The sequence below is a fragment of the Chiloscyllium plagiosum genome, chromosome 21, assembly GCF_004010195.1.
Source record: "Chiloscyllium plagiosum isolate BGI_BamShark_2017 chromosome 21, ASM401019v2, whole genome shotgun sequence".
NCBI lineage: Eukaryota > Metazoa > Chordata > Chondrichthyes > Orectolobiformes > Hemiscylliidae > Chiloscyllium > Chiloscyllium plagiosum.
The window spans coordinates 44,682,532-44,696,448 of NC_057730.1; positions in this window are offsets into that span (position 1 = coordinate 44,682,532).

Below are 13,917 nucleotides of genomic sequence, written 5' to 3' on the forward strand. Positions count from 1 at the left end.
CAGTGGGGCTTTCAAAACATACACAAATAATTATTTCAAATATAACAATGCAAATGAAAGGAAAATGTCTTTCCATTTTATCATGTGGAGCACTGACAAAAAAGGAAATGTTACAGGGTTCACATGTAGTTTACACAGAGGGGAAACATTACAGAAAGGCAGCAATTCGTGTTGATATTAATTAAGATTGTTTAAAAATTGTGCTCATCTTGACATATTATCTGAACATATAAAACTGATGGAGACAGAATGGCCAACTGCCCTTCACTTGGTATGCCAGACATATCACAATGCACACATTCCCCACCCACCCAAAGCTATATCATCTCCTGCTTAAGATAAAAAAAATCCAGGATCACTCAGAGGAAGATCTTTGGAAAAATCCATCTTCAATATTCTTATTGGAACTAGTCCAAGAGACCACTCTCACCCTGATTAATGTGACAAGGTACCAAAAAGAACAAGAAGGCTGAAGTGCTAAACAGCAGGAGCTTTATTATGGAGGTGTTCACTCTATTGGCAGCAAGGTGAGAGAGAGCTGTTGGTTCATCCAAAATGGCCAATAATGTCATCATTAAGTTGTGTAAAGTGACAGTGCACCATACTTACATAAGTGCACCCCCTTCCTACATCCTGTACAAAGCAATCTCCATTCCAGCCAGAAAGTGTGCTCACTTAAATAAATTCATCAGACCAAGCGAGATCCACTGATGTTGGAGATATCCACATTCTGTCCTTACACAACCAGTCAAACTGACTCTGAACCCATTCAGAGTCTACATCTCAGCTACTTGGGCTCCAGCACCTAAAATCCATCTTGACCAACTTGGCAGAGTGACTATTTCCCCTGATATTAATATTGGTGTAGTATACAGCAGTCTGTGATGATTATTTCTTTCCTCATTCTGTTCACAACCAGATCTTGCTTATGAATCACTCTCTTGTCCAGGTTGAACAAGTGGATTAAAACTAAGACCCTAAGACATAGGAGTGGAAGTAAGGCCATTCGGCCCACCGATTCCAGTCCGCCATTTAATCATGGCTAATGGGCATTTCAACTCCACTTACCTGCACTCTCCCCAAAGCCCTGAATTCCTTGTGAGAGCAAGAATTTATCAATCTATGCCTTGAAGACATTTAACATCCCGGGCTCCAACGCACTCCATGGTAATGAATTCCACAGGCCCACCACTCTCTGGCTGAAGAAATGTCTCCTCAGTTCCATTCTAAATTGACCCCCTCTAATTCTAAGGCTGTACCCACGGGTCCTAGTATCCCTGCCTAATGAAAACAAATTCCCAGCATCCACCCTTTCCAAGCCATGCATTATCTTGTAATTTTCTATTAGATCTCCCCTCAACTTTCTAAACTTTAATGAATACAATCCCAGGATCCTCAGCCATTCATCGTATGTTAGGCCTACCATTCCAGGGATCATCCGTGTGAATCTCCACTGGACATGCTCCAGTACCTGTATGTCCTTTCTGAGGTGTGGGGCCCAGAATTGGACACAGTATTCCAAATGGAGCCTAACCAGTCACACATTGCTGCTTTTATATTCCAACTCTCATGAGGTTAATAACAATATTACATTTGCTTTCTTAATCATGGACTCAACCTACAAGTTAACCTTTAGAGAATCCTGGACTAGCACTCTCGGATTCCTTTGTACTTTGGTTTTATGAATTTTCTCACTGTTTAGAAAATAATCCATGCCTGTATTCTTTTTTCCAAAGTGCAAGACCTTGCATTTACTCACATTGAATTTCATCAACCATTTCCTGGACCCCTCTCCTAAACTGTCTAATTATTTCTGCAGCCTCCCCACCTCCTCAGCACTACCTGCCTATCCACCTGACTTCATATCATCAGCAAACTTCGCCAGAATGCCCCCAGTCCCTTCATCCAGATATTAATACATAAAGTGAACAACTGTGGCCTCAACACTGAACCCTGTGGGACACCACTTGTCATTAGCTGCCAATCCGACTCTCTGCCTTCTGTCAGGCAGTCAATTCTCAATCCAGGCCAGTAGCTCACCTCGAACACCATAGGCCCTCACCTTACTCAGCAGCCTCCCATGAGGCACCTTATCAAAGGCCTTTTGGAAGTCTAGATAGATAACATCCACTGGGTTTCCTTGGTCTAATCTACTTGTTGCCTCTTCAAAGAATTCTAACAGGTTTGTCAGGCACAATCTCCCCTTACTAAATCCATGCTGACTTGTTCTAATCCAAACCCGCACTTCCAAGAATTTAGAAATCTCATCTTTAACGATAGATTCTAGAATTTTACCAGCAATTGAGGTTAGGCTAATCAGCATATAATTTTCCACCTTTTGTCTTGATCTTTTCTTGAACAAGGGGGTTATAACAGCGATCTTCCAATCACCTGGGACTTTCCCTGATTCCAGTGATTTTTGTAAGATTACAACCAACGCCTCTGCACTATTTCCTCAGCCACTTCCCTCAGAACTCTAGGATGTAGCCCATCGGGCCCAGGAGATTTATCAATTTTTAGACCTTTTAGCTTTTCTAGCACTTACTCTTTTGTAATGGCTACAATACTCAACTTTGCCCCCTGACTCTCCTTAATCCTTGGGATATTATTCATGTCTTCCACTGTGAAGACTGACACTAAGTATTTATTAAGTTCTTCAGCTATTTCCTTATCTCCCATCACGTGCCTTCCAGCATCAATTTGGAGCAGCCCAATATTTTTGCCTCTCATTTGTTTCTTATGTATTGAAAGAAACTTTTACTATCATTTCTAATATTACTGATAAGCCTACCCTCATATTTGATTATTGTTTTCCTTATTTCTCTCTTTGTTATCCTCTGTTCGTTTTTTTAGCCTTCCCAATCTTCCTATTTCCCAGTGCTCTTGGCCACTTTATAGGCTCTCTCTTTTTCTTTGATACATTTCCTGACTTCCTTTGTCTGTCATGGCTGTCTAATTTCCACCCCCACCCCCAACCCCCCAGTTAATCTTTCTTTTCTTTGGGATGAACCTTTGCACTGTGTCCTCAATTACACCCAGAAACTCCTACCATTGTTGCTATACTGTCGTCACCACTAGGCTCTGATTCCAGTCAATTTTCGTCAGTTCCTCTCTCGTGTCCCTAGAATTACCTTTATTTAACTGTAACACCATTACATCCGATTTTGCCGTCTCTCTTTCGAACTGCAGACTGAATTCCACCATATTATGATCGCTGCTTCCTAAGTGTTTCCTGACTTTAAGACCTTATATAAAGTCTGGCTCATTATATAGCACTAAGTCCAGAATAACCTGCTCCCTTGTGGGCTCCATCACCAGCTATTCTAAAAAGCCATCCTGTAAGCATTCCATGAATTCCTTTCTTTGGATCCACTGGCAGCATAATTCACCCAGTCCACCTGCATGTTGAAGTCCCCCATGGTCACAGTGACCTTACCTTTCTGACATGCCCTATCTACTTCCCGGTACATCTTGCACCCCTGGTCCTGAACACTGCTGGGAGGTCTGTACATAACTCCCATTATGGTTTTTTTTGCCTTTGTGGTTCCTCAACTCCACCCACACAGACTCCACATTATCTGACCCAGTCATTCAGTGCCATAGATTTAATTTCATTCTTAACTAACAGGACAACCCCGCCCCCTCTGCCCACCTCCCTGCCTTTTCGATAAGTTGTAAATCCTTGGCTATTTAACTGCCAGTGCTGAACCCCCTGTAACCATGTCTCTGTGATGCCTTCCACATCGTAGCCATTCACGATGATTTGTGCCGTTAATCCATCCACTTTGTTACGAATATTATGACCACTCAGGTAAAGTACCTTAATGCTAACTTTCTTATCATTATTAGAGATATTGGAAATCAGAAGATGCCCTAAGTTATCCTTCCTTTTTGCTGCATCTCTAGCCTGCCTCAAGCTTAAACCCACCTGCACACATGTTATCCTGCTGCTTATCTTTCCATTTTAACTCCATACTCCCTGATGCTTTCGCTTTCCCTTCCCCCCGAACTCAAAAGTTAAAGTCCTACTGACCACCCTATTTATCCTTTTGGCCAGAACACTGGTTACAGATCAGTTCAGGTGGAGACTGTCCCAGTGATACGGATCCCCCCGGTTCTAATGCCTCATGAAATGGAATCCCGCTTTCCCACACCAATCCCTTAGCCATGTGTTTACTTCCCTAACTTTCTTATCCCTATGCCAATTGGCACATGGCTCATGCAGTAATCTGGAGATTATGACCCTTGGGGACCTGTACTTCAATTTCCTTCCTAGTGCTTGATAATCCCCAAACAGGTCCTCCTTCCTCGCTTTGTTTATGTTGTTAGTCCCAACATGGACCACAAAAGTTGAAGTTCTAAATTGGGGTAAGGCCAATTTTGGCGGTGTGAGGCAAGAAATTTCAAAAGCTGATTAGGCATAGATGTTCGCAGGTAAAGGGACGGCTGGAAAATGGGAAGCCTTCAGAATGAGATAACGAGAATCCAGAGAAAGTATATTCCTGTTAGGGTGAAAGGAAAGGCTGGTAGGTATAGGGAATGCTGGATGAATAAAGAAATTGAGGGTTTGGTTAAGAAAAAGAAGGAAGCATATATAAGGTATAGACAGAATAGATTGAGTGAATCCTTAGAAGAGTATAAAGGCAGTAGAAGTATACTTAAGAGGGAAATCTAGAGGGCAAAAAGGGGACATGAAATAGCTTTGGCAAATAGAATTAAGGAGAATAAAGGGGACATGAAATAGCTTTGGCAAATAGAATTAAGGAGAATCTAAAGGGTTTTTAAAAAAATACGTTAAGGACAAAAGGGTAACTAAGGAGAGAATCGGGTCCCTCAAAGATCAGCAAAGCGGCCTTTGTGCGGATCCGCAGAAAATGGGGAAGATACTAAACGAGTATTTTACATCAGTATTTACTGTGGAAAAGGATATCGAAGATATAGAAAGTAGCGAAGTAGATGGTGACATCTTGCAAAATGTCCAGATTACAGAGGAGGAAGTGCTGTATGTCTTGAAACGCATAAAGGTGGATAAATCCCCAGGACCTGATCAGGTGTACCCGAGCACTCTGTGGGAAGCTAGAGGAGTGATTGCTCGGCCTCTTGCTGAGATATTTGTATTATCGATAGTCACAGGTGAGGTGCCGGAAGACTGGAGGCTGGCTAACGTGGTACTATTATTTAAGCAAGGTTGTAAGGACAAGTCAGGGAACTATAGACCAGTGAGCCTGGCGTTGGTGGTGGACAAGTTGTTGGAGGGAATCCTGAGGGACAGGATGTACGTGTATTTGGAGAGGCAAGGACTGATTAGGAATAGCTGAAAATGTGTTGCTGGAAATGCGCAGCAGGTCAGGCAGCATCCAAGGAACAGGAGAATCGACGTTTCGGGCATGAGCCCTTCTTCAGGATTAGGGATAGTCAACATGGCTTTGTGCGTGGGAAATCATGCCTCACAAACCTGATTGAGTTTTTTGAAGAAGTAACAAAGAGGAGCGGTAGATGTGATTTATATGGACTTCAATAAGGCGTTTGATAAAGTTTCCCGTGGGAGACTGGTTAGCAAGGATAGATCTCATGGAATACAGGGAGAGCTAGCCATTTGGATACAGAACTGGCTCAAAGGGAGAAGACAGAGGGTGGTAGTGGAGGGTTGTTTTTCATACTGGAGGCCTGTGGCCAGTGGAGTGTCACAAGGATCAGTGCTGAGTCCTCTACTTTTTGTCATTTACATAAATGATTTGGATGCGAGCATAAAAGTACAGTTAGTAAGTTTGCAGATGACACCAAAATTGGAAGTGGAGTGGACAGCGAAGAGGGTTACCTCAGATTGCAACAGGATCTTGATCTAATGGGCCAATGGGCTGAGAAGAAGCAAATGGAATTTAATTTAATTAAGATAAATGCGAGGTGCTGCATTTTGGGAAAGCAAATCTTAGCAGGACTTAACCACTTAATGGTAAGGTCCTAGAGAGTGTTGCTGAACATAAAGACCTTGGAATTCAGGTTCATAGCTCCTTGAAAGTGGAGTCGCTGGTAGATAGGATAGTGAAGAAGGCGTTTGGTATGCTTTTTTTTATTGGTCAGAGTGTTAAGTACAAGAGTTGGGAGGTCATGTTACGGCTGTACAGGACATTGGTTAGGCCCAGTGTTGGAATATTGCCTGCAATTCTGGTCTCCTTCCTATTGGAAAGATGTTGTGAAACTTGAAAGCGTTCAGAAAAGATTTACAAGGATGTTGCCAGGGTTGGAGGATTTGAACTATAGGGAGAGGCTGAACAGGCTGGGGCTGTTTCACCTGGAGCGTCGAGGCTGAGGGGTGACCTTATCGAGGTTTACAAAATTATGAAGGGCATGGATAGGATAAATAGACAAGGTCTTTTCCTTGGGGCGGGGGAGTCCAGAAGTAGAGGACATCGGTTTAGGGTGAGAGGGGAAAGATATAAAAGGGACCTAAGGGGCAACTGTTTCACACAGAGGATGGTACGTGCATGGAATGAGCTGCCAGAGGAAGTGGTGGAGGCTGGTACAATTGCAACATTAAAAAGGCATTTGAATGGGTATATGAATAGGAAGGGTTTGGAGGGATATGGGCCAGGTGCTGGCAGGTGGGACTAGATTGGGTTGGGATATCTGGTCGGCATGGACAGGTTGGACCGAAGGGTCTGTTTCCATGCTGTACATCTCTATGACTCTATAACAACTGGTTCCTCTCCTGTCTTGGCTCGGGATGTCCACATTCCTAAGTTTCAATATTAATCTAACTTGTCCAAAGATTTTGTGTGCAAAGCTACTTTTACTTCATGATCTTACTTATCCCTGTGGTCACTGGGATACTGGACTTTCGAATTCACTCAAGTCTTCAGTTGCAGGTGACCCTCAATCCTGCTTCTCCAGTGTTTCTCACAAGTTAGTACATGAGTGAGAATTTAATATATTCTGTGGAATGAATGAGATAGTACCCCTATGAGTTTCCAGAAAGGTATGTATTTTACACCATGGCAGTGAGAACTTTTACAACGTGATTTTCATCTTGTTTTAAATTATGTTACACTAAAGAAGGTGTTACAAAGCGTTGATGCAATTGTACCAGCAGATTGCTGGAAATTCACTCCAGCTAAACGGGATCAATTCCCTTGGAGCCTTCCAAGTAGGCCCAGTACTTGTCCCCTGTCAGACTGGTGACATGGAGCCAGGTACTGCAGGATCATGGGCACAAGTGGAGCTGGACCAACCCTCACCCTCACTGCTGATGAAATTCTTCATTTACCAGGACCTGACCTCACTGCAGAACAATTCAATTACTATCAGCTCTGCAACCTTTTTTTAGAATAATGAATGCATTTGAGAACCAGGTCGATCACTGACTTCCATTTCTTCTGCATGCTAGCATTCCCACCTTACCTGCCCAGCCCTAAAGTCTATGCAGTCAGTGTCTCCAGGCTTGAATGACTATTCTCCAATTTCCCATGAACTCTGATCTATTTCCCACAATGGTTTCGAGATGGGTCCCTTTGACCATCACCTTGTTGCATTGCTCTTCAGCAACAGGAGTCACATTAAAGCTCAACCCTTTGGTTACTTCTGCTAATTTCCCATCCTTGTCCTCAAATTTGAGCTTTCTCCACTGCAAACATAAAGCACCCTGGGAGGCTTGGTGAGCTCAGTTTTGAAATATAAGAAAATAATTCAGAGAAAAAAAATATCTGAGGCAGGAGGTGGAATGGAATGTTTCGGCTTACGTCGTTTGATGAATGGTTCTTTGGGAATAAACAAGAACCTGAGTAGGCTGTGCATGTCAATCGAGTGATGAGCTGTTTGGTCCCTGTCCATGTGAGCTGTTCCTAAAGAATTAGGTTCTTTAAAACATATTGAAATAGCAGCAAACACAACAGAGCAGACCTCCACGTCTTCAAAGGGCAGTCTGTTATTATCAAACTTCCTTTCATTCTCTAAGTTCAACGTTTACTTCATTTCGCATTTAATTGGGAACAGCATAGAAATTGTTTGTCAGGAGGAGTGGGGGGGGGGGGTGCTGTGAGGGGGAGCGGAATCAGGATGTAGATCCGTGACAGTGTCATGGGAATAAGAGGTTACTTTAAAGTAATGGGGTTATTTTCTCAAGCTGCTGTGTGGAAACGTTACCTCACTAAAGTGGGGCTCTGCTTATAAAGGAGCCCTGGAACTATAAAGCACACTGTTCAGGAAGTCTGAACTGGCAGCTGTCACAACCTGCTACTACTTTGAGTAAGTGGCAAGAGCAAGGATCACATTTAGAAGGTGTGGAAAGGTTCTCCAAGATTGTATCAGAAAGCTATAGCTTAGCAGCTGACAGATATTTTGGTGGGCAAAGTGTTTGAAGAATGTGGTCATAACTGATGTGTGTAGCACAGGGCAACCAATTGACCCCATTGGTAATGTTCTCACCACTTGGTCTCGAGCTTATGGTTTTCAGTCCCACAGCAGGGTTTTCAATGTATAATATGGGCTGACACTTGAGTTCACCTCTGGTGGAATGCAAGTCTTTAAGTGAAGTGTTGAAGAACACTGCAGTATAGGCTAAAACTGTATGGTTCATCATATCCATTCCTGGTCTTTGAAGGAGTTATCCTATTAATTGGACTTGCCTGCGTTTTCCTAAAACATTTTTTTCTTCAGGAGGGATTTTTATTCATCCCTAAGAGGTGGATGTTGCTGGTTAGGTTGCACTCATGTCTAATTGACCTAGAGAAAGTGGTAACTGCTGCATTCCATGACAGAAAGGGGGGGGAGTTCCAACTTTCTGACTCAGTGAACTTGAAGAGTGGTGATATATTTCCAAGTAAGGATGGCATGGGTGAAGGGGATCCTGCAGGAGGTGCTCCTCCCATAAGCAGAAGGGTTGGGTTTAGAAGGTGTTTTGGAAGGAGTCTCAGCAAGTTGGTGCAGTGCATCCTGTAGATGTCAGAGTGCAGTCCACATGGCTGCTACTGTGTGTGAGTGATGTAGCGGGTGAATATTCAAGGGGGTAAATAGGGTGCTAATCGACCAGGTTGTCTTATGCTGGATTATGTTGAGCTTCCTTCCACTCACCCAGGCAAGTGGACTGTTTTCAATCTCACTCCTGACTTTGTACCCTGTGAGTATCAGGCAAGCTTTGTGAAGTGAGGAGATGAGTTTCTTGTTGAAGTATTGTCCCCTCTTCCAATCTGCTCTTGTAGTCACAGCACTCATCTGGCTCTGGTCCTGAACATTTTCTACTCCGTGATATACTGCAGGATTGCATGATATTGATGGCTGTTCCAAATATTGAGGTATATTTTACAAGGTAAACACGGAGAAACTGCTACAACTGGCAGGAGCGTTGGTAACCAAAGATGTAAGATAATTGGCAAAAGAACCAGAGGGAAATGATGAGAGTTTATTTGACTTCTTGAATTGTTGTGATCTGGAACACATTGGCTGAAAGATATTGCAAACAGATTCAGTAGTAACCTTCAAGAAGGGAATCAGCTATATGAGTGAAAAGGAGCAAATTGCAGGTGTTTGGAGAGTGCGGAGCAGTTAGTTTTACTGGGTAGCTGGTTTATAGAGCAGCCATCTATACAGCAATTATGTATCTTTGTCATTCTATTTGTAAATCCAGTTTCCTTTTGAAAGATAAATTTGAATTGGCTGTTACAATTGAGGTTAGTCAAGTTCCAGATGGAATACCCCAAATTGTCAAGCTCTAAGGTGAGGGGGGGATGAAGTAGCTCCCCCCTTCACTTGTCACTTGCTCCCTTAGTTGGCTGCAACAAGATTAACTCGCAAAGGATCCCCTCCCTCCTCGATACCTTTCTACCAGATCAAACAAATTTAAGTTTGAAGAAGGAGCGAAACAGTGGCTCAGTGGTTAGCAATGCTGCCTCACCGCACCAGGGTCCCAGGTTCGATTCCAGCCTTGGGCAACTGTCTGTGTGGAGTTTGCACATTCTCCCCGTGTCTGCATGGGTTTCCTCTGGGTGTTCTGGTTTCCTCCTACAATCGAAAGATATGCAGGTCAGGTGAATTGGTCATGCTAAATTGCCCACAGTGTTAGGTGCATTAGTCAGAGGGAAATGGGTCTGGGTGGGTTACTCTTCGGAGGGTTGGTGTGGATTAGTTGGACCGAAGGACCTGTTCCCACACTGTAGGGAATCTAATCTAAGGAGCCAACTTAACTAGGTTTTCTTAAGTTAACAAAATAGTTATTAGATATTAAATTAAAAATAACATTATACACATGATGCTGGTTTTGGATTGGGGAGGACAAAGTAGAAGTCACATGACACCAGGTTATAGTCCTCTAGGTTTATTTGAAATCACCAGCTTTCAGAGCGCTGCTCCTTCATTAGGTGAAGTGGACCTGAAGTGGACTCATTTCACCTGAAGAAGGAGCAGTGCTCTTAAAGCTTGTGGTTTCAAATAAACCTGTTAGACTGTGTCAAGTGACTTCTGACTTTGACAACGCACATACACAGATTAGAATTGAGAAGTGAATCTAAACTAAAGATAAAAGTTAAACGATATACAGTTCAGTCTTTGGCTTGCTTGTGATGAGTAGATTGTTGAACATTGATAGTTGAGCAGTCAATTTCAAGATTCTTTTGTCTTGTTTCCATTTGACCATCTTGCTGGCTAGGCAGCTACCAGCAGTCAGAGCAAGAGATTACTTCATCTGCAGTGCTGGGGTGACTAGTTGTTGGTTCTTTGCTGTGAACTTCTCAACTGTGCAAGCATTCAAACACAGACTAGTAGGGTGGCACGGTGGCTCAGTGGTTAGCACTGCTGCCTCACGGTCCCAGGTTCGATTCCAGTCTCGGACGACTGTTGGTGTGGAGTTTGCACATTCTCCCCGTGTCTGTGTGGGTTTCCTCCAGGTGCTCTGGTTACCTCCCACAGTCCAAAGATGTGCAGGTCAGGTGAATTGGCCATGCTAATTTGCCCATAGTGGTAGGTGCATTAGTCAGAGGGAAATGGGTCTGGGTGGGTTACTCTTCAGAGGACTAGTTGGGCCGAAGGGCCTGTTTCCATACTGTAGGGAACCTAATCTAATCTAGTACATAAGTCCCTCAATTCACTATTAAATCTTATTCCACGAGCATACACAGTTCACTGGTGGTTAGCCCCTATTCTATGTACTCCAAACTGTTTTTTGAACTCTTTTTTAAATTGACTCATAAGATGCAGTCATCGCTGTCTGGGCCAGTAATTATTACCCATCCCAAAATGCCCACAGGGCAGTTATGAGACAGTGACATAGAGTCACATTTCGGCCAAATCAGATAAGGATGGCAGATTTCCTTCCTTAATGATCACTGATGAACCAGATAGGTTTTACAACAATCAATCATGGTTGTATGGTTGCCATTAGGCTAGCCTTATTTTGCCCAAAGTGTTGTATTTTTCTCCCATCATCTTCACAGAGTGAAATAACGCCCAGGAGATTAGAGTTCAGCTTGTGGTCCACTTTCTCCCATTTAAGCTCATCCCTTAGAAGCTTCCTTGACACCTCATCAGATGTTTCAATGTCTCACTCTCTTCCTCGCTAGACAGTCAATGAACTTACATTCATTGTCATTTTTTTGTTGCATCCCCTTTTTGATGAAAACAACATATGTTGCAATGAAAAGTTTGATTATGTCCATAAATGATCCAGGATTATAATCTGCCATTATGATAATGCTTCTGTTGGAGTAACGATCTCCAACAATTTCAATTGTCACACTAAAAAGAAATGTTGGCGTTTTACATAAAACCTCCCACATGCTTGGGACACCTCAAAGTGCTTCAGAGCCAGTGAATTACTATTGAGTTGTGATTATTGTTGCCTTGAAGGCATTCTAGCCAATGATCTGGTAAGGTTTGTGCTATGGAACAGTAATCAACCAAGATACAGCCAGTCAAAAAATGACGAGAATGGTGTAGTGTGACTACGCGTGACATTTCCCAATCGAGTATTTTGAAGGTTTAACTAGAAATACATTCTTAATTTTTGATTCCTCGCCCATGACATTGGCAATCAGTCACTTATCTGCATGGGATGTAAGCAAAGAGGACCAAAGACAGGGGACCACACAAAGCATGTGGCAAGCCCTTGTTTGAAACCATACTTGCTTCTGCATAACACTACACCCACTCATGCTAAATTAATGCACAGAAGAATGCTACACAAGCTGATGAATACTTTGCCTGCTGTTCACCATATGTTCGAGGTTTTGTGTTGTCGGCTGATCAGCATCCAACAGAGACAAATAATGGGTCTTATTTTATCACGACTACTCTTCAGAGTGGGGTCTCTACCCAGGTATACCAAATTGGGGACAGCAAGATACACAAACAGATTGAATAACCAGGTGATCTGCTTTTTGGTTGAGGGATTCATATTGGTCTGGACACCAAGAGAATTTGTCAGGTTCTACCAAATGGTGCATGGGATCTCTCGAGAGGGCAAAAAACATCCTCGCAGTTTATTGTGGCAGAAATCAGTAGGTCGTGATGGTCTTGAAGTGGGAGACGGCACGGGGCAGAGTGACACTAGGCACATGGACACACAAGGTGGCTGCTGAGCCAAAAGTTGGCCACTTAACACACAAGATGGCCGCCAGATCAAAATATGGAGAGAGACAGCAGAGCAAACACAGACACTGCCTGGGGCCACCAGGATGCCAGCACAATGCACTCACAACCTTGTTGATTAGTTTAAGGCAGGTGGGGGAGAGAATACACATGAGTAACGGAGACTGCCTGCCGAAGTGTCTGGGTCTAGCCAACACCTCTTATAGAAACGCTAACAGCTTGATGCGGACTCAATACAGAGTGATAATAGGTGGGGCTGCTGTAATCGTCCCTTTCAGGAAGATTGATTAGCGGCCATTACTACAGCAATGGACTTCCATGCAGACATTAAAACTGACAACGACCATGCTGAAATTAACAAAGGCTGTGCTGGAACTGACAATGACTACACCAAAACTATTAACGGTTCTGCAATGTTTACCATAAAGCAAAAATGTTACAAAGACAACAACCTCATCACTGACCTATTATTACAAAATGTGTAAAAGTATCTTGACATGTGCTCCGGGTTGAGAGAAGAATCACAGCTGACCACTGTGCTGTTGGTGTCTTTCTCTCCCCGGAGCTCCGGTATTTCTTTGTACAATAAACTCTGTCATTGAATCCCGACCCTGAGTCCGAGGCTGGTGATTTTCCCCACAACAGTCTCAAGATGAACATTACCCTGACATGAGCCACAAGTTCTTGTCCTTTGGGACTGCAGTAAAATGACAGGAAAAGTACTGAATGCCTGCAAACCAGGCCAGTCTGTTTCACAGCAACATTCCAACTGCCGTACACAACAGATGGGAGAGGACAGAGACAGTGCAAACATTTTTTTGGAAGAACGTCTTTGCCTAAGATGAAGTAATTTGATGAGGTTACATTGAATTATAGCTTGTAAATTGCTGTCCTTTCTTGATTACGTGCCGCATTGTGAAATAGTTGGAAAGAGAATTAAAAGCTTTCAAATTTAATAGCGTCAGCAGTTTCCAACTAAGGGGTGACACATTTAAATCTGACACTGATATATTACATGTTATGAAATGTTAGTTTAAATCCTTTATCCATGGACTTTGATCTTCAATCTTGATTTATTGAAAAACATATGTCAGATGTGAAGAGATGTTTGTTCCGCAAACATGGATTCTTCACTGTCATGTAAAACAAAACACTTTATTTCTCATCGCCTCAAAGCCCTGACTTGTCCTCGGGTATAAGATTGACTGGTAAGCAGCCATTTACTGGTTTCACCACAGCCACTGCTGCCTCTTCCAAACTATTCAATACAGTACCACAGCACAGAGGCTGGTTTTCCGTCACCAAGGCACTCTTTATTTACTTATGATTTGGAGATGCCAGTGT